The sequence below is a fragment of the Carassius gibelio genome, chromosome B13, assembly GCF_023724105.1.
Source record: "Carassius gibelio isolate Cgi1373 ecotype wild population from Czech Republic chromosome B13, carGib1.2-hapl.c, whole genome shotgun sequence".
Lineage (NCBI taxonomy): Eukaryota > Metazoa > Chordata > Actinopteri > Cypriniformes > Cyprinidae > Carassius > Carassius gibelio.
In genome coordinates this window covers 19,202,789-19,222,973 of record NC_068408.1, presented here as the reverse complement: position 1 = coordinate 19,222,973, position 20,185 = coordinate 19,202,789, and the positions used below count along the sequence as shown (strand labels likewise).

Below are 20,185 nucleotides of genomic sequence, written 5' to 3'. Positions count from 1 at the left end.
TCCTCAGCTAAACATTTTCATTTCGGCCAGGATTTTAATATTGGCTCAAATATCCAGGTTTTGGATATTTGCACTGGGCAGGTCGATAGCTGTGTGACATTCAAGAGAGCTATAGAGAGCAAAGCAGATGGTTTTGCTTCACTCTCGCACCTACTTTGGTGCTTTTTTGATCGGTGCGCAGCATCACTTAAAGTCAAACGAAAGAACAAAAATGTGCGCATGCTTGCATAACTTTGTTCATTCCATGTAGATCTCAACTTCATACGTGCAGACCCACGATTGGTCGATTATGTACATTACCTGCATGTTATTGGTCAAACTGCTTTGGATGTTTTAGGCAATATTAAAATCCTGGTTGGGACTTGTCCGGTATGAACAGCATATGGCCACCCTACCACAGCAATAAAAATCTCAGTATGTGTAAATGCAACAAGTGAGAAAAGACTCACTCCACAAAACACAAAGAGTGATGTCTTAACACCATACCTGTGAAATGTCCTTTACAATCTGACTCATATCTCATCCTGCTGGTTAAAATAACACTTGGGTGCAGACAAGGGTTTATCTGTCTATCCCAATCCAAGCCATCATACAGAACATCCCCTAGCTGAGTGCTGATGTGCTTCTACGACACATGACTTATAGATTGGTCTCCCAGACATAACACTCTGACATAACTCAAGTGATGTGATAGTCAAAGCTCTTAAACCAGTCTCCCACTGGTCGGCTTATATTAGCAGCACTTAGCCAAGCAGCGAACTTGCAGGTGAAAAAGACACCCAACAAGGACCACATCCATCACCTACACCATTTAGATTTTACCTCACGCTCTTGACAGGAAGTTTAAAAGTTGCAGCTTCGAGCAGTTCCTCTCAAGAGTTTAGCAAATCTGTCTACGTCCATCACCGTCTGATGTGCTTTTAACGAAAGCAGACTTGAGGGCAGTTTTCAAGGAATGCAGAATAAAACAAGGGAGGGAAAGATAACAGAAAGAAAAACAAAGCCCACAGACAAAAGCTTGACAGGAACAAAGATAGAAACAAAGATGACAAGAGCCGAAGTGAATGGATGAACAGAAAAAGAAAAGGAGCCGATAGAAACTGAACTGAAGAGAGAAATTCTAGTAAGATGAGTGTTTATCCGGCTGCAAATCAGCGGCTGACCTTACACTGCTGATGTCAATGGTTTCAGTGTCTGTGTTTATGGCTTTGAAACAACATTAACGCCTATACTCGCTCTTAAAATACGTGGTATAATGTCCGCTTTCATTGACATTAGTCTTTGGGACAGATTTGTCAAGTGATGAGTGGGAAAGCTAACTGATAGCTCTCTCCAGATACTGCAGACCTCATTGGGCCATGCAAACAAGCCAAACACTGTTGAAAGCGCCACAAAGCAGGTGTTTACACTGTTTGGGGAAATCACCCAAAAACTGCTTACTTCGATGTCTCTGCACATTAAATTAGGATAGTAGAAAACACCTCAACTCTGAAACAACACTTATGGTGGTTTCTTCATCCCAGTTTGACTGTACTGTGCCTCTGCTTGGTCAGAAGGGGGTGATGTAGGTGGAATGGCAGGTCAGACAAGGCAGATTATCCGATCAGACGGTGGATTATCCTGTCTGGCAGAAAACAGAACTAGTAGTGTCTACTGTAAAGTCCTCATTAGCTTCCAGACAGTGGCTAAGACTGTCTTGCTGGGCCCTGTAGTAATATCTTGTAAACATGGTTTTGGTGAGCCAGAAGCTGATAATCAAGCATGTCTAGAAGATTCACTCAACATTTGCGTCTGACGCCCGAGTTGAAAAATTTGAACTTTAGCGTCAATTCGTGCCACGTGAACTAATCAGGAGCCTGCTTGCTGCTGTGGTGGCAGGCCCGCCCGGAGTCACTCATTCAACATGGGGGAACGACTGATATTGTCAGTGAGCATTCACCCGGAGCTATATGACACATGTTCCTATTTCTATAGAGACAGGAATAAAAAGGAAGCGTGTCGGTGAGGAGATTGGGTAACCTGGCAAATTTTACTTTTGAGTCACGTACATTTTTATCGACCCGTGGCCTTTCCGCTATTTCCCCCTAATATACAGCTACTTTTCGCTAACAAGATAATATTTTATTTAGCGGTAACTCTCTCGATGAATGCTCGATCAACATCAGCCATCTTGCAAACAGACAACCGGTTTGCACTTGCCCCTCCCACAAGAAGCGGATTTCGCCTCGGACACGCACCAATTTCGCTTCAAATGCTTGCTTTATACACTATTTCGCTCTAAACATGCGAATGCATTTAAAATGTTCAAGTGGCAAACTAGACGTTAATTTGATGGTCTATTCACGTATAAACACAGCATTAGTACTCCTTTCCGTTCTTTCAATCGCTTTATGTATACGTCGACGTTTCATGTCCAGTATTGCCAAAAATTGTGAGACACAATAAAAACACAGCTCCGATCACTGCGTCCTCCATCCGGTTGTTAACATTATTCTTCTTTGTTTCCACTGTTGAACGCCGTACTCCTAGTACACACTGTCGGTATGAATGCAACCCTTTAAATGGTACTGGGAAGTAGTTTCCACAAAACCATCTTAGTACTTAGTACTAAATTATAAAAATCTTTTTGTTAGTGTTTATCACAGTAATGTAAACATATAAAATACATGTTTTAAAATTCAGAGAGTTTTCTGTAAAATGAAACCATTTTTATACATTTATTCCAAAATATGTGGTTAGGGCTGTCTTTTAAGTTCAGGTATGCCTACTGGTTTCAGTAATCAAAAATGGTGACTGTAAAAGTACACTTGGAGAGTCTAACGCCTCCTTTCGATTAAAGCTAAATACCTTTTGCTTAGAAGATGTTCTCAAAACAAATCTTTTTTTCTCCTGTTTATTGCCACCTAGTGGAATCAAAAGATATTGTCTGAAGCGACATTACAGACTCTTAAATAAAAACTTATAAAAAAATAATAATAAAAATATGACATTTTGTCAGTGTTTATCCCAGTATTGTAAACATAAAATACAAAATATGCAATATTTTACCCAAAAATATTCAGAGAGTTTTCTGTCAAATGAGACCATTTGTATCAATTTATTCCAAAGTATGCGAGTAGGGCTCTCTTTTAAATTCTGGTATGCCTAATTCTGTAAAAAATTCAAAATAAGCTGCAGAGCTGAAGAGGTTTTAATTTTAATAGCAAATCCCCTTTATTTACCAAAAAATAAAATGTTTAAATTTCATTAATTAAAAGCCAAATTAAATTTGGGTGAAACTTGTTTACTGTTTTTCATAATTATATTACTTATAGAAAAGCTTTAAACACAATTGTAAATAAGTATAAAGAATGGCATTGGTTTTATTTTTAGTGATAAAAAGTTTTTTTTATTATTAGCATATTTTTGTGTATTTTGCTTAGGTACCAAGAACCGTGGATTTTCACTGGAATCATTACCGAATACTGAAATTTTGGTACCGTGACAACACTAGTACATTTAGTTCTGGAACTAAAGCTGGTGCGAAAGGCCCTATTATTGAGAAAAAGCTAAAATGCTCGAAAAATGACAGCGGAAGATACAAGGCACGGACATTTTCAGGGGGAGGAGTATTGTTTTTTGTGATTCTCTGTTTTACTTCTCACACGTTTAGCCAGGGACTCATCCTAGTAAAATACTGAGTAATGTGTGTCTCCCAGTCACAGATCCGTCATATAATGTACAACTTCTACCCAAAACAGGTGTGCAGTGTGAAAAGAACTGATCTGACAACTTAAAAATCATGTCATGTAGGCTATACCTGGCATTACTCAACAGGTAAGGTATTTTATTTAACTAACAGATGGGAATTTCACTGTCTAACAGTAGTTTGTGCTCATTATAAGCCCCTTTCACACTGCACGTCGGACCCGCAATATTCCCGTAACATTGCCTGGTCGCCTTCTGTGTGAAAGCAACCACGTCCCGGAATTGATTACCGAATCGAACCCGGGTCGGGGACATAGTAACATTGCGGTAATCGATCCGGAACGAGCTCTGTGTGAACAAAAGCCAGATCTAATTCCGTATCGAAGTGATGACGCACGTTATCGCGCGACTTTTTTACCGGCTGTTTTGAAGGAAGATCAACATTCGCGATGAAAACATATGTGCAAACTGTAATGAAGCAGAGATCAGTTAGTTCCTCACTTTCCGCGCTGACGCAGAGATCGTTTGCTTGCTTCAGTTAAAGTATAATGTGCCAAGCGTTGTCGACTCGTACATTACACGTCACGCGCTGATGTCACGTGTTGTTACGGGATCTTCAAGGGTTGTGTGTGAAAGCACGCACATATACCGGGTCATCACTGGCAGTGTGAAAGTGCCAAATCTAGCGACCAGGGAACAATTACAGGAACACTTTACCCCTGTATTTGCCGGACTGGCAGTGTGAAAGGGGCTATATAGTGTCAGCTATTGCTAAGGGCCATTTCATTATGGCTCGTTATAGTGCTGGATTATATTTTCAAGGATGTACCATTCATTCGTGCAGATCCAAAGCAAAACCAAAACAATGTTCTTCCGCAAGATGCATGCAATTTTATTTATTAACCACTAGAGGGACAAAAGTCAAATAATGTATTTTTAACAAATCTATCACATTATTACCCTTCTCCATCCATGCCACCTAATTAGAGTCTGATTTTGAGGGTCAAAACGCACCCTAAAGGTTTCTGACAATTGCTCCCATGGCAGTTTGGATCTACTCTGTTATGCAATGTGATAGCCTATGGAAGACATCCAGCTCTTCATCCTATTGCCCAGGGCAAGCCTCTAAGCTGGCTTTAGTCCAGCATCACACATCCTCTATGACCAAAAGGCTACAATTCAACCAGAAGTCACCTCGCAGAGACAATCAATGCTGAGCAGCAAACAGCCAGATGTCTAAAAGAACAAAGATCAACCGCATACATTGCAGATTTAATTTAATAAAATCTGTTGAAAAAATATTAGAGTCTGGCATGAACTTGTGTCATGAACCATTTTCCATTTTAGGAAATGAAGGTGACAGATTCCTTGACCAAATCTAACATAAGGTTTCACAGGATTATTCCTGCAATAATAGACCCTGCTGGGAACAGCGATGCCCATTTAGCCATCAGGGGTGAGAGAATTCCATCCCTCCCAGCTGCCACCTCTGACGCAGCTATCTGACATTTTCAATCCAGCAGGGCACATTTGTGCCACTAATGAAGTCTGTAATGTCTCACTGGCGAGAAGCTTCACACCTCAGTCTGACACCAACCACTTCGCCAAAACTTCACTTGAACCAAACAGTGAGAAAATATCCAACAGGGACAAAAGCTTGAGGGAAACATGTCGCCAGGCGACAGTGCGGTTGGATGGGCCTGATAGACTTGGCATCCCATTTCTATTACTGAAAGTGAATGATAAACAAGCAAGCTATCTAGCCAAAGTGTCGCTACGGTTTACTTTAGCAAAAGTGATTTAGAGGCCATTTCGTCAGAGGCTTTTTGCCATTTTATCTTTTGGATGTCAGATAAACAATGCCATTCAGACAGATGGTGCACAGGCTTGTGTGCGGCAAAAGCTATGTTTGGGATTTTCTCTGTCCAGTTAATTATTTTAATAAGACGTAACTCTGCTTACATCATCAGCCTTAACCTACTTTTAAATAGCCACTTCTGGAGTGCAAAAGGACAAGAAAACCTTGAATGTTCACACTAGCGGCACAGGCTGGTTTGCCATCTGAGAGAAGTTTAGAAGGATGACAGGAAACAGGAACAGGCCCATCCCCGAGTAAAACAGTCTCCATCAGACGCAGACTGACATCATCCCGCAGCAGGAGCCCGGTGCTGAGGAAGCACAGGTCCAGGCTGGAGCGCAGTTATTTTCCACTAAACAGAAATAAGACAGGGTGGGTTGTGGTTGCCATGGAGACCTAGACCTGGTGCTGTTTTTGGAAGGATGAGGTGCAAGCACATGGGGCGGTCAAGCACAAGACACAGCCAGGCACAAACAGTGTCCTTATGTTTATATGTCCTATTCCAATACATGCATCCAAGATGACTTAAGCATTTATTTAAAATAAATGAAACAAGACTTTTTTGCCCTACAAAAAAATACTGAATAAATGCAGATCATTGCATGGCACAGACCACATACCAGAGGATCAGAGGATGTGACCCATGGTTGGAGAGTTTAGTCGTTCTCCTGTAAGCATGAGCTAGTGAGCTTCACTTTTGCCTGGCACAAGCAACTACATTTCCCTCGTACCATCTGTGAAGCTGTGAGGCCACCTGAATCTGGGCCAGTTCACTAGAAACTCTCTATCCACAGTGCAGAGAGAGGCTGAGAACACAAATTCAACTATAGGGCAAATTTAGCCTATCGGTCAGAAACCAATTTGGCCACATCAGGATTGGCTCCAGTGACAAAGCTGTAGGAAACAACAACCATTTTTTTTTTTTCAAATAATCATGAATAACACCTGAAAATAAGTTCATACATATCATATCATCATCCAAATGCTTTGTCACTTTAACAAATCCATCTGCCAATCTACATCCCTGCTATACAGCGTGTAAAAAGTAGGATGTCCCAGAAACCCCCAGGAGCTAAGGAGCCATCACATTCAAAAAGCTCAAAACAAGCAAAAGCAAAAAAAAACTGTAGGGCAGCTCTTTTCAAGTCTAGGTCAATTGTTTTTGCAGCATGTCATTCAAAGGTCAGTCAAAGAACGCCACAATGTGCAACAGTGGGGTTCTGGAAGTACAAATCCCATTGACCAATTCTCAGTAGGAGAACTGATTTTTTTACAACAACTAATAGACCTTTAAAGACAGCCTTACTGTGAGCTACAATGATGTTCATTGATGGTATATGCTTTTACTGAAGACTTCAGCCTCCATTATTTAACTTATTTTAAAATAATAATGTTTAACAGTGAAATTACTGGTGACTGGTGAAAAAAAACACCAATTAGAGAAACAAAAGAAGCAAATTCTGCAAAAAATTCTCTAGCACCCACCTCCTCCCCTAAAGTATGGCATTGACAATATAATTGTGTATACGTGCATATTTTGCAGTGAACATGATTTTTTTAATATATTTAAATCAACATATTTAAATTAAAAAATGTTCCCTATATATAGGGACAATGCCAACAAACTATAGCAGACATAGTATCTATAGGAATATTTACCTGCATACCTACAAAATCAAAAGTAAATCAATATATTCATCAAGTTCAGCACAAATAGTACAAGAACTCATGCACAGCGCTTGTCATGTAACTGTGGCATTACTATCAAGCTTTTAGCTTTTTTCCCACGAGCCCTTTCTTTTGTGTGCCAAAGCCTGTTAGTATGGTCTGTTTGATTTGGAGCTGACCCGACCAAGGGTTTAGCCAGATCTCACATTAGTGCCATTAGACATGTGACTAGACTAGATGCCAGTGACTCTTGAGCAGCCTACCCAACTTTTTTTTTCAGATTAAGTCTGTTTGCATTTTAAATTATGGGTGGAACTTACTGTTTGGAAGGAGTGGAACAAAACATTTCAAATAATAAGGCTGATAATCCTTATCTGTCAGTTTCACTGACTGAGCTGTACATTTTCTGAATACTCTAAATAATTTTTATCCATCTGGAAAATAATGTAACTTGGTATTTTAATGTAACATTGGTATTACAAGAATATCTTTGACAAGAGCTCTTTTCAGTCCACTGTGTCATATTCTTGTGATCATTTTCCTTTTTTCCCCCAATGTAACAAAATGGAGAAGACAACAGATACTGCACTCTTGTGGTCTATTCTCCTGATTTAATGGACATGTCCCAAACATTAAAGTTTCACTTAAATGCACTAGGAATACACTTTTTTTTCTCTCTTCACAGGCTCTCGCTTATTTTTTCTTTCGTATCCCTATTAGCATTGTTTACTGGAATGTTTCTAAAACAGTGAAATACAATTTGATGTCTGTCAGAACGGTGGAAAGCTCTTTGAAACTTCCATCAATGTTCTTGAAAATGACGTAACATTTTTCATTCACACAGCATACAAGCATATTACATGATACAGACCTATTACTACAGTTATATTTCTGTGGAAAGACTTGTTTCAACTGTTGGGGTAAATCATGGTCTGCTGAAAATTATTTGTCAATGATTTCACACTTTAAAGGTTCCTTTTGACGATTGATAGTTGAAGGGTGTGGAGACTGTCGCCTAGTTTTCACACACCAGACCTTTAAACAAGTTCACTGGCAGTCTCTGAATAGTCACAGTTTAACAAAAGTCACTCCTATAATTCACACAAAGCATTAGGTGTGTAACGAAAAAGCATAAGGAAAAAGGCAGTTATGCTGCATGTAGTAGCACTCATTTAAGCATCACAAATAAATGGGAACTACAATGACAGAAATGGCTTTATGTACTGCACTAACAGTTACATAAGACTTCTATTTCTGAGCAGACCATTCAGTTTTCAGAGTTCAGAGTCATATTCTGTCATGATATATAACATTTAACATGCTATGTGATATTTAACATCCTGCCATACTTCAACATTACACAACTTCCTCATGCATGTTAATCACAGATCCCTCTGCTGAGAAATAGTAAACTAAAATAAAACGTGTAAAATCTTGTTATTATGATCCAGTTCAGCAGGTGCATAAGTTAGCTATAAAAAATAAAAATAAAATAAAAAAAAATTCTCACACACTCAACAGGTTAAAAATTTGAGATCGTTTTTTAAAACATTTTCTCTCACATTTATCTCATATCAGAGGTTATAACGTTACGCGTTAAAGTTCAACTTTCTCAAGATGCACTAAACATGCTCTGAAACATCAAAGTTGCATTAATACACTAAATTATGTCCGCGAAAAAAAGAAAAGTTAATCTCAGCAAACTTTTTCTACAACTCTTCTATTCAGCTACAGTGCGCTGAAGTAAAAACCTGTACATTTCTATTAAAACCTCGCACATTTCTTCAGGTTTCAGTAGAGAAAAAAAATAACTATCAATTTTAATATGAAAACAACATTTCTTTTGAACGTTTCCTCTGAAACATACGACTGCGTCTTCAGTTTTGTTCCGAAGGGATTCAGGAACAATATGTAACATCTTCCCGAACCAAGTCCTGTGAGGAATGCCTCTTTCTAAACTTTCCGTCATATAAAATGTTTGTAAAACTCACCAGTTTCATTCAACAAAACTGCGTCCGTACAAAGAAGTGGGTGAAACCCTTGACAACGGGACCGTTAGCTTCAGTTACCGGTATCCTCGCGAGCTCCAGCACATAAGATACGGCGCGCGGGCGGCGCGTTCTGAGCTCTGTGACAATGCAGAGACGGATTGGGGGAGGGGAGGGGGCGGCGCTTTTACCTGCACCCTGCCCCCAGACACACAAACAGAATGGGGGCGGATGAACTACTCCGCAGTGCCCACCCTTGAAAAAGGACGAGTTTATCCTTTCAAAGACCTTACTGAATAAAATCTATAGTTTTAGAGCTTTTACTTCGTGCCTTTTATCATGCTAGTGTACACTTTATCACATTTAGCATAACACAAGTGATGACTCATGCTGCACTATAACTTTCTGCCCAGTCAATGAACTTTATAAAATGTTCCTCCCACTAAGTATTGGGGTAAGGCATTACAAGTAACATAAACTACTTAATCAGATAACTTTTTTCAAGTTACTAGTAAAGTAATGCATTACTTTTTAATTTAGAAAAAAAAATGGGCTGTTACTTCTTCAAATAAGTAAAGCCAGTTACTTTGTTTCCATGTACTGACTGACAGCTCTCCTGTCCCCAGGAGTAAGAGCAGAGAGTTGTGTGCACTGTGTGAACATGATGTTACCGTATTTCTAGACTAAATGTGAACATGCATTTAAGCATCTCACTTGCACAAAAACAGATTCACTATTCCTCAAAATCAATAAAAACAGTGAAATGCAATATCAGAAAATCATGCAAACCTGCAATTATTGAATGTTAAATAACACACATACCCTTTATGTATTTAATCACATACAGTACTGTGCAAAAGTCTTAGGCCACTAGTATTTTCACCAACAAATTTATTTAAGCCAGTTAATTCTATCTTTTGCTGTAGTGTTACAGTAGGAAATATCAGTTTACATTTCCAAACATTATTTTTGCCATTAATTGTAATAATCCAGTGAGATTTTAGTTTGCAGAGGGAGTCTGACAGCAGCCAGTGCTCCACACAGAGATCTGATCTCACCATCATCAGTCTGTCTGGAATAACATGAAGAAACAGAACAAACTGAGAACAACTCAATCCAGAAGAATTGTGGCATTGTCTTCAATACACTTCAATACACAATGCATATGGTCACACCAAATGTTGATGTAATTTAATTAATAGAAGTTAATTAATAAAATCTATTTATTTTTGACAGCATCCTCACTTTACAGCATTTTTACACAAGTGCCTAAAACTTTGCACAGTACTTTTAACCGCAGTTAGTGTTGAAGCAGCCATGTCGGGGAGATGATGTGTGTATCTAGGCGAAAGCAAAAGCACTTTATTTGTCCCTCCGAAAGTAGATGCATTTAGGAATCTTTACGATTACTTACAACAGAACAGATTTTATGGATGACTGTTTTGTGAACCTAGGAGAGGAGGTAATTCTGACTTTGCTACAACAATCTGGCGCTTCTGAGTCAGCTACTGTAAGTATGTTTTGTTATTAGCTTAAGTATTTGCTATTAACTGTTCAAATGCAGAGTTTTGCGAGTCGTGTGTGTGCGTGTATGTGTAAGAGAGAGAGAGAGAGACCAGGTCACACAGTGGAGTCATTTGTCTTAACCGTTCGTGGCTTGTCTACTGCAAACACATACGAGCTTCATCACTGTGTCGTGTCTGTCACACGACTCTGTTCTTCTTTTGGGATTGAACTGATGGTAAAAATAAGGATATTATTAAATGTCTTTACATTTATTTTGAAAGCTCGCGATTAGGGAAAGGGGCGTTACATTTCCAACAAGTTCTTGCCGTGTTCGGCCAATCACATCGCACTGGGTCAATTGGCCAATCAGAGCAGACTGCTCTTGTCGGAAGGAGGGACGTTTGAGAGAGGCGGGGCATAGAGGATCTACAATAATGTAGAGTATTTGAAAAAAGAATGTGTTTTGTGAACATTAAAGCATGTAAACATATTCAGTTACACCAAATACACAAAATAATGATCTTTAAAAAAAAAAAAAAAATAAGCATCATGTGACCCCTTTAACAAACGTCTTTGCTGCTGACCTTTGATGATCCAATTCAACCAAACTAATGTTGTTAGATAAATAAGAGTGTTGAACTTTGAAGCAACAATAAGCCACTCCCAGATTTAAAAATTAATGCAAAAGTAACATACCGTAATTCCTCAAATAAAAGCCGGGGCCTTTATTTACCTGAACTGCAGAAGGTAACAGGCTTTTATTTGAAGCAGGCTTTTATTAGAGGCAGGCCTTTATTTCTAATTCTGTCTGTTTAATAAGTAATTGTTAAAAATAACCCGTTTTAAATTAAAAGCGATAGTGTTCCAGTGGACAGAGATTATAACATTAGCACAGAATCAGTTCAGAATCAATCACCAAAAGAATCAGTTCGGTTCAGACGCGCTCTGTGTCAGTCTGCTTCACGCTGAATCACGAATGTGCAGTATCATCAGCTCCTCGGTTCTCGAATCGGACGTGTCCGACAGAAACTCTTCTCGGTTCAGTGTACTGGTGATCCGAAAACCGATGCAACCGGTTCTTGACTCGAGAACGAGAAACGCTCCGGCAGTGGGCGTGCATGTTCGTTATCTGGCTCTGCTGCACAAATTTTCCATGTTGTCCATGTTGACCATGCCCCCGGCCTGGCGTTTATTTGACTACCGGTTATTATTTGAGGAATTACGGTATACATCACTTTCCATAAAAGTAACCATTCATTACTTTTTAGGGACTAATGCAATATTGTAATGCATTACTTTTAAAAGTAACTTTCCCCAGCAGTGCTCACATTAATATATAAATCATGAGCTGCATCCAAAATCTCGTACTTGACATATTAAAGGTTTATGAATTTAAGCTGGTGTAGAATCTACATGGCTACCACACCAAAAACTATAGCTATAATGATAATCGGCGTCAAAGCATAATAATGTTCTGTTTATTAGACATCCACAGCAGTTCTGTCGTCTGCCACTTTAAATGCTCAAGATCTTTAAAATCAGGTGGATGCTGATTGGCTGTCAATGTTTTTATCATTCCTCAAGTTCCTCCTCCTCCTGATCATTATAGTTGTGGTGTAGACTTCCCTATTCTCTTAGAATTAGAACAATTTTTACAACTTTATAATTTGATTGTAGTTATGTGTAAACTTATCATATATTTGATTTAGCTGTCAAAAAACTATACAAATATATCAATTTAGTATAATGTGTTTCGATGATTGTGTATGTGTAATTGTGAATGTGTAATGATTCCTAAATAACATTAATTTTACGATGATAAAATAATTTGAGAATAAAGTAAGCATATAACTTACTGAGAATGCAGACAAAAGGAAGCTCTACTCCTGGTGAAGAAAAAAAAAAGCTTTACTCTTCAGAACCTAAAGACAGGCACCAAGCACCAAACACATATTTCAAAACAGCAATTTTACAATCCCCAAACTGTTAACTGAGTGACTGCTGATTGAATGAAAATAACATTGTGGGGCATGTTACTTCCTCCACCCAGAGATAATTAACAAGGCCGTAAGAACAGTTGAACCTGGAGAGCAGCCAGCAACTCCCATCAAGACTCATAATTAAAAACATATGACAAATGGGAAAACTAAAGTGTCACAGATTGAGAAACCACTTATTACAGATTAAATGTATTTCACAACTGCTTAAAGGGATAGTTCACCAAAACATACCATCATAATCTACTCACCTTCATGTACAAAATTGTCTGTAAACATAAAATGATATTTTGAGAAATATCTCTGTTTTCCTCCATCCAATGGAAATCAAAATCACCAGAACGGTTTGATTATCAACATTCTTCAAAACATCAACTTTTTTGTTCAACAGAAGAACAAGTCATGCCAGTTTGAAACATGAATCACTGAATTTTTATGTTTTGAGTAAACTGTCCCTTTCTCATCAAGATAATGCTAACCAAGCTATGCTGTAAAATATAATCAATATTTAAGCGCATATCAGTCATGATATGACCAATTGTGGTCAAAACCAAAATCTGATGTATTGCACACCCAATTTTTCCATTAGCCTATCAGAGTATGCAGTGCTTTTTCACAGAGAGCCAGTCTAAACAGATATAGTTGGTTTTCAGCGACCACACAAAGGAAGGAAGGGAGGGCCAGTCCACACAGAACTTTACATTGGCAGATGTTAAAGGCTTTTCCTTCTGAAAAAACAGACTGATGTGGTGACTATAATGAACTTTTAAGCATGAAAAAGTTTTGACCACACCAAAGCATGCACATCAGAGGCCCATAAACCATGATGAAGGCAATTTCTGACAAACATGCAATGTATTTAATATACATTTTGTCTCAAACTATTTTAATTATCTCACAAGCTTGCCAGGGCACATTGAAGAAAGTGGAACAACAGAATAGTGCAAAAAAAAAATTCTATGTCATTTTGCATTGTCAGTGATTTTTGAGATGCTTGCGCTGAATAAACCAAACAGGTTCCACACCATTCCATTAGAAAAAAAAAGGAAAAGAAAAGAAATGAGGTTACTGCACACATCACTGCTTAGAAATGAAAATTAAACTGTAGAACACAATTAAAAATAATACATGCACAGGAAAGCTTCCAATCTGCATATTAATAAACAAACCATGAGAGAACCCCCCCATAAAAATAAACAAACTTATGAATGAATCCAACATAATCACTGGCAATATTTCACAGAAAATAACCCCCAACCCCCCCCCCCACCCCACCCCCCAAATCATAATAATATATGAAAAGGAAGACAACAACATTAGCAGTGTCAGTTTAAAGAAGGAAAAGTAATACAGTTTTCCACAATGGGCTATTCATTGAAAAGACAAAAGCTTGTGTTCAAAAACAAAAGGTTTCATTCACAATGCTTGCACTCCTAGTTCCACCACTAGCTTCCTCCCCCGTCCCAAAGCCATGACAAATTGTTTTCCTAGCTTCACAACTGCACTCATTAATGATGACTGTCCCCCCATTGTTGTCCCAGAAGCAGCATTTGTGTTAGGTTAGACTAACTTAAAGACTCAAAATCATATGGTTACTCGTAATATTTCCAACTCACACGACTAATAAAATTTTCTATCAGTAATGTTTTTGTTTTGTTTATGAATTTGATTTCTGATTTCCAAAACCCTAAAATGGACATATTGTGCAACAAATTATTATATATCTATAGATCACACCATATTACATGCATTATATCAATCTAGGTTGTCTAAAATAAGCCAACATCTCCACAACCCAGTGACAAAATCAATTAATTCTTATGGGAATAGTGTAGTATTATTTAAATGGGGGTCTAATGCAATTTCATGAATGTTGAGTTATTTACACTGTTGGACTCTCATGCTAAACATGGCCAAAGTAAAAAACAAAACAAAAAAACACTTGGTCGTATAACAGAGTAATTCTAAACCGAATACACACTTCCAGGTATCTTACAAGTTTCTGTACGTTTTTTTCGATTGCGTCTCTTTATGGTGTAATGAAGGGTGAAACTCCTTATATGGGCTCTTCTCTCCCGTGCACGCATCGTTTAGAGCGCGCCCATCAACGCGCTTCATTCGGCAGCACTGCACAGGACTCGGTTGGGAAGAATATTTCCAAAGAATTTCGTTTTTGGTTGTAAGGGAAAGAAAACTTTGTTCAGCTTCCTAAAGAACCAAGTATTACGTGAACAGTGGATGCATTTTTTTCAGAAATGTGTTTTTTGATGAACATTTTATAAACAAGACCCAGTTTGTCGCTAGATTTGCATATTGTTTTTGTTACTGAAAGGAGCGGTCCCAGCTATAAAAGATCCCGATCATCATGATTCGGAACTGCAGACGGTAAGTAAAACGGCATCAAATGTCTGTGTTTTGTTGGCAGTCGGCACTTAAGTGCTCGTCACTCTTTAGCTCCGCCCACGGCACACCACCAGGAGCTCAGCTGTTTTCAGAGAGAATCATAAAGCTGTATCTTTCTTTTATAAATATGACAAAACTAAAGACTTTTTGGAGCAATTAAGGATGCAGTACTACTAAAGGTACTCTATTTTAACATGAGATTGGGTGAAACCGTGTTATGTCCCCTTTAACTTATGAAGTAACAAAACGAACTCTCGCCTAAAATGAGGACAAGAAAAAAATCTCATATGAAAATGTTTGAAGGTAAAAACTGCATGCTGACCTTTTAATGTCCTTCAGAGATATTATCTATTCTTCCTGGTGGAAAATTCACTTTGAATAACTAGCAGCCCACATTTAACTTTGAAATGTATAGTGCTTATAAAAAGCATGTCACATTTTTTAACCACATCTTCAATTTTGCCTTTGATTTGCATGAACTTCAGCAAAAAGCTATTTTCAAGGCAAGAGGAGAGGAAAAAGAGGGAAAATCAGTACTTCCTGTAAGTTTGCATTTCTAAACCACAGAACAATGAACCAAACACTTCATGCAGCATAAAATTTGCATTCACATCCTTCATGAGAAAAAGGAGTGACCAGCCAGGTGATTCAGAGGTCTGAGTAACTTCCTGTTTTACTCGATCTGCTTCCTGAATGACATAATCCTTGCTGAGTGACACCTCCTGGACAGTGAGGCATGCTTTACTCACTTAGTCATGTGATTACCCCACACAAGGGCTGTAGTCATGCATTATCTCCTATCTCATATATGCATAAATGCTCCTGATGCATAAACTCAATGTCTGATAAACTACATCTGCTCCAGAAATACTATACTTGCTACAAATGGAAAATAGGTCACTATTGGAATTTATTGTTTTTATCTTCACCACTTATCATTGCATGTTTCTGAGTCCTAAGATTTTTAGCAATTTCCTGCAGCAGATTCATATCCGCAGTAGGTATTTATTTTCATACTCCGAAACAGCACGTCATCTCATGGTCTCTAAAACTGATCTTTGAAAAGTGAATTTACTAATTAAATATACAGCTTAAATAAATTTGTGCAGTGACAAAAACTGTCCAAAAGTAAAAGCTTTACAGGGTCACAACTCCAAGGAAATAGCCAAACTGTTAATCTCTGATGACTTCCATACACACTCTAGTGTTAAAGTATTGTCAACATGACCAGAACCCTCTAGAATTTCCTCTTAAAAGACAGAAAAGCCTGAATGAAGACACTAAATGTTTAAAACACCGCAATCGCACCTGTCAGCTACATCTCTCTGCCGTACAGTGCACATAAAACTGTAAAACAAACCCTCATGCTGACAAAAGGAATTCCTTATAAAGCTTTATACGGAGTCTGTGTACTTACAGCGTCTGTCTGGCAGACATCTGTGATCCGGTCATGAGCAGCTGTAATGTGTATATCGTGCTGACATCATGCAGGTTTTTCCAGGTGATTCTGAAACAATGACATCATCCCTATCCCTATCAGCACACACCTGTTTCCTCAGGAAGCTCCTCCCACCTTCCTGTTTTTTTAAAGGGACAGGGCACTGCAAAAAAATAAATAAAAAAAACACGCAACAGCTCATAAAGAACATTATCTGTTTGAACAGACTCAGTCATGTGAGCTGATGCCAAACAGTGTGTCCCACACAAATATGGGCTCACTCAGACAGCAAATATGACTTGAGACAGTTAACAGAGACTAAATACAGGGCTAGTCAGCCAAATATGAATAAGTATGACCATTAATTTGTCAAGCAAGATCTTTTTTGTGTGTGTTGCATTGCATAGGCCTCTGGATCAACTATTCTTTAAAGAAAAACATCCATTTTATATTAATCAGCTGACACATTCTTAAATGACACAAACTCTAGTCATTTTATAAACATTGGCTTTAATAGAAGCTTATTAATATAAGCCATTTAGTAGGTCTGCACGCTTAGAAGGTTAAACCTCAAAATGTCGCTTAAAATTAGCAACTAGAATGTCATTCATAGGCAGAAACATCAATGAATGCCATATGGGATATTTTTGGCTGTAATCCTCTGTCATAATAAAGTGATGCTTTTGCCGATGGATAATGAAAAGGGTGTATGGGCCTAATTTCATCACTCATTTGTCCTCTTATGAGGAGCTAAGCCTTTCTTAGAGATCTGCTAATTAAACATCATTAAATCCAAAGGAGTTAAACATTAAGAACCTGTCATCAGTAATCTGCCATTAATATTAAAACATCTGACCAACTGAACTCAAGATGCATAAAATACAGCATGTATAAAACAAATAATTATTTTAGGTGCCACAAATATTGTATGCATCCCAACCAGGATTTATTTATATATATATATATATATATATATATATATATATATATATATATATATATATATATATATATATATATATATATATATATATATATATATATATATATATATATATATATATATATATATATATATATATATATATATATATATATATATATATATTTTTTTTTTTTTTTTTTTTTTTTTCAAATTAAAAATGTTAACTTTTTATTTTAGCTAAGCCTTAACTTAAACTTAAATTACAAAACTTTAATAACTTAATAAAATTACAATAACTATAATTAAAAAGAACATGGAAAATAAATAAAATATAATAATACAATTTGTAGAAATAGTAGAAATAAAAGTTTTAAACCTTGTCCAGAAGTGAAGAAAGAGTTTTATCACTGGCAATTAAATTCAAATCCAACCTCTTATTACTGGTTATCCTCATGGCTGACCTGTTAACATAGTCACTCACTATATGACAAATGTGTCCTCAAACTAAAGCTTGTGTGGCTAAATTTGGATTGCACAACAGTAACCATCAATATACGCGCCGCGTCTCCTCGGGTGGTCGGTAGTAAACACACAGTGCCAATGGCACACGCAAGTAGCCATTCAAAAATATGTGCTGTGCTCCCATGGGAATTCTGGGGGAGGGTTAAAAATATTCCAGATAGTTCCAAATGGATGCCTTTCTCAGAATTTCTGTCTCTCAGCGTGTTTCCATGCTTGAACTTGGCCGCTGAAGCGTCTCTATTCTTTTATCATTTATAAACACTGTGGCCTCAACCATGTAATTATAATGCCAGAGATAAGAATGTGGATATTGTGTTTTCATTTAAAGCCTGTCTGGGTCAAAATCATTTGAGTTATGCTGTTCTTTTCATATCAGCAAGAGAGTGCAGTAGTTATTAGCCAAATAAAGTATCCAGGAGTCTTTAATTTTTAGATGGCTTATGCATTCAGGGTGTAGACTTCCTTATTGCAGCCCACAACTCTATGTCTACATGGCTATGTAGAAATTTCATGGTTTTCAAGGAATGTCCGTGACTCAAGCTTTTTTCAATAATACACAGAGATATTTAACCAGAAACAGATGGGAAGGAGAGAGAGAAAGAATAGGAGGGAGTGAAAAAAGAAATTAAAAATCCTGTCCAATGACTCACAGATGCCTATTCAGAACAAGTTTTTGTAACAAATTGAGAGTTTTCACCTCATATCAAAATGCCCAGTAAACATCATAACATCCTTTACCAGCCTAGTGACCTATAGGAGGTCATGTCATGGCTTAAATGCACTGCGTAATGACCCTGTATGTCAAATACACTGTCAGCTTTAATTAAAGTTCAGTTCGGTGCCTCCAAATCCAATTATTTGTTAAAGCTACTGTGGTTCTTTTCTATGGGAACAGCAAATAGTTCACATGCACTCCACAATGAGACATTAAATAAACCAGCCAGCAGATTAAAAAGCACAGGCCTCCATTAATTATGTTTGAGAGAGACCATGGAAGTCTCTTGTGTAGGCATCAGCCTTTTAAGGCCGGCTGTTGTCCAACAGTTTTTAATGGTAACTGACCTAAACAAGTCATTTTAGGAAGCAGCTATAAAAATCCAAATGAAGTACTGATAGGAAATATGTTTACAGGGAAGCATTTAGCTGAAGTGTTTACACTATGACATTCATAGGAGGGTTATCCATAATTCTCAGTAGTACTGTCTTCTAAATTACTGCTGCTAGTGTTTTCTCATGGAAATATAAGGTATAAAATATAGCACTTAACTTCCACATAACTAGCTAACTAACTGCAGATAAGTCAGCTTTGCCATTTCAGGAATAAAATACATTTTAACAAAACTTGAAATAGAAAATGCTTCTTAAATTTACAATAACTTAGTAAGCATAAGTAAGAGCAAAGAAAACAATAACAATTTATTCAGCAAATTCTTCTCCCTGAGATACTGTCTTTTGCGCATGCTGAACGTAAACAAAGCTGATTACATTGATTATATTATGTTTTTGTGTATTGATCGTGGTAAAATCCTTTCTGATACATATGATGAATGAAGGTCTTACATATCTGGAACGACATGAGGGTGAGTAATGAAAGAATTTTCATTTTTGGGTGAACTACTGTATCCCTTTAAAGGTCCCATGATGTGGATTATTTTCTTTTTTTAATGTTTTTTTTAAATGTTTCCTAAGGTGTACTTATATTGTTAGTATGATTTTTACATTTAAAATTTAGAAATAAAAGGCATTTTTATATCATGATTTAGCCCTCTGGCTTGAATGCTCTGTTTGAAGGGGCGTGTCTGCTGTGAGACTCTAACGAGTAAACGACAACTGTTGTGATTGGCTGACAACTTTGAATTCGAAATGGGTATTACACGTGGAACCCCTCTCAAATACTTTTTCTTTATTTTATTTTTATTATTACATCTGTCGAGATTAACTAATCGTGGAAGTGTTGATTATAGAATTTTTTATTTTCCCATCACATGAAAGGCTGCAGTGATGAGCATTGAGTAGACAGAGTCTGTTTATCGCATGAATGCAGTGATCTCATCGCGCTTTCTCTCACAAAATGCTTTCACCACAACTAACAGCAAACACAATATTGACATGAATACAGTAAGAGCTTCGTTGTGCAGCATAACAGTGTCATTCATTAGAACGGCAGTTCGGGCAAGTGTGCAGATATACTCG

The 20,185-nt window shown here is 37.5% G+C and overlaps 1 protein-coding gene across 9 annotated transcripts in view; it reads right to left on the bottom strand.

The window, feature by feature from the left end:
- The window catches only part of LOC127970381 (inactive ubiquitin carboxyl-terminal hydrolase 54), a 60,581-nt gene that overhangs the window by 35,248 nt on the left and 5,148 nt on the right, over window positions 1-20,185 (bottom strand). For 5 of the 9 annotated variants that reach the window (XM_052572933.1, XM_052572936.1, XM_052572937.1 and 2 more), the window contains exon 1: window positions 9,205-9,350. The exons of 2 other annotated variants lie outside the window; for them this stretch is intronic. The gene's annotated coding sequence lies outside the window, so the exon portion shown is untranslated. Of the gene's footprint in view, window positions 1-9,204; window positions 9,351-16,524; window positions 16,709-20,185 lie in introns of those variants that run through there. 2 more of the 9 variants (XM_052572935.1, XM_052572938.1) reach the window with 1 other exon arrangement.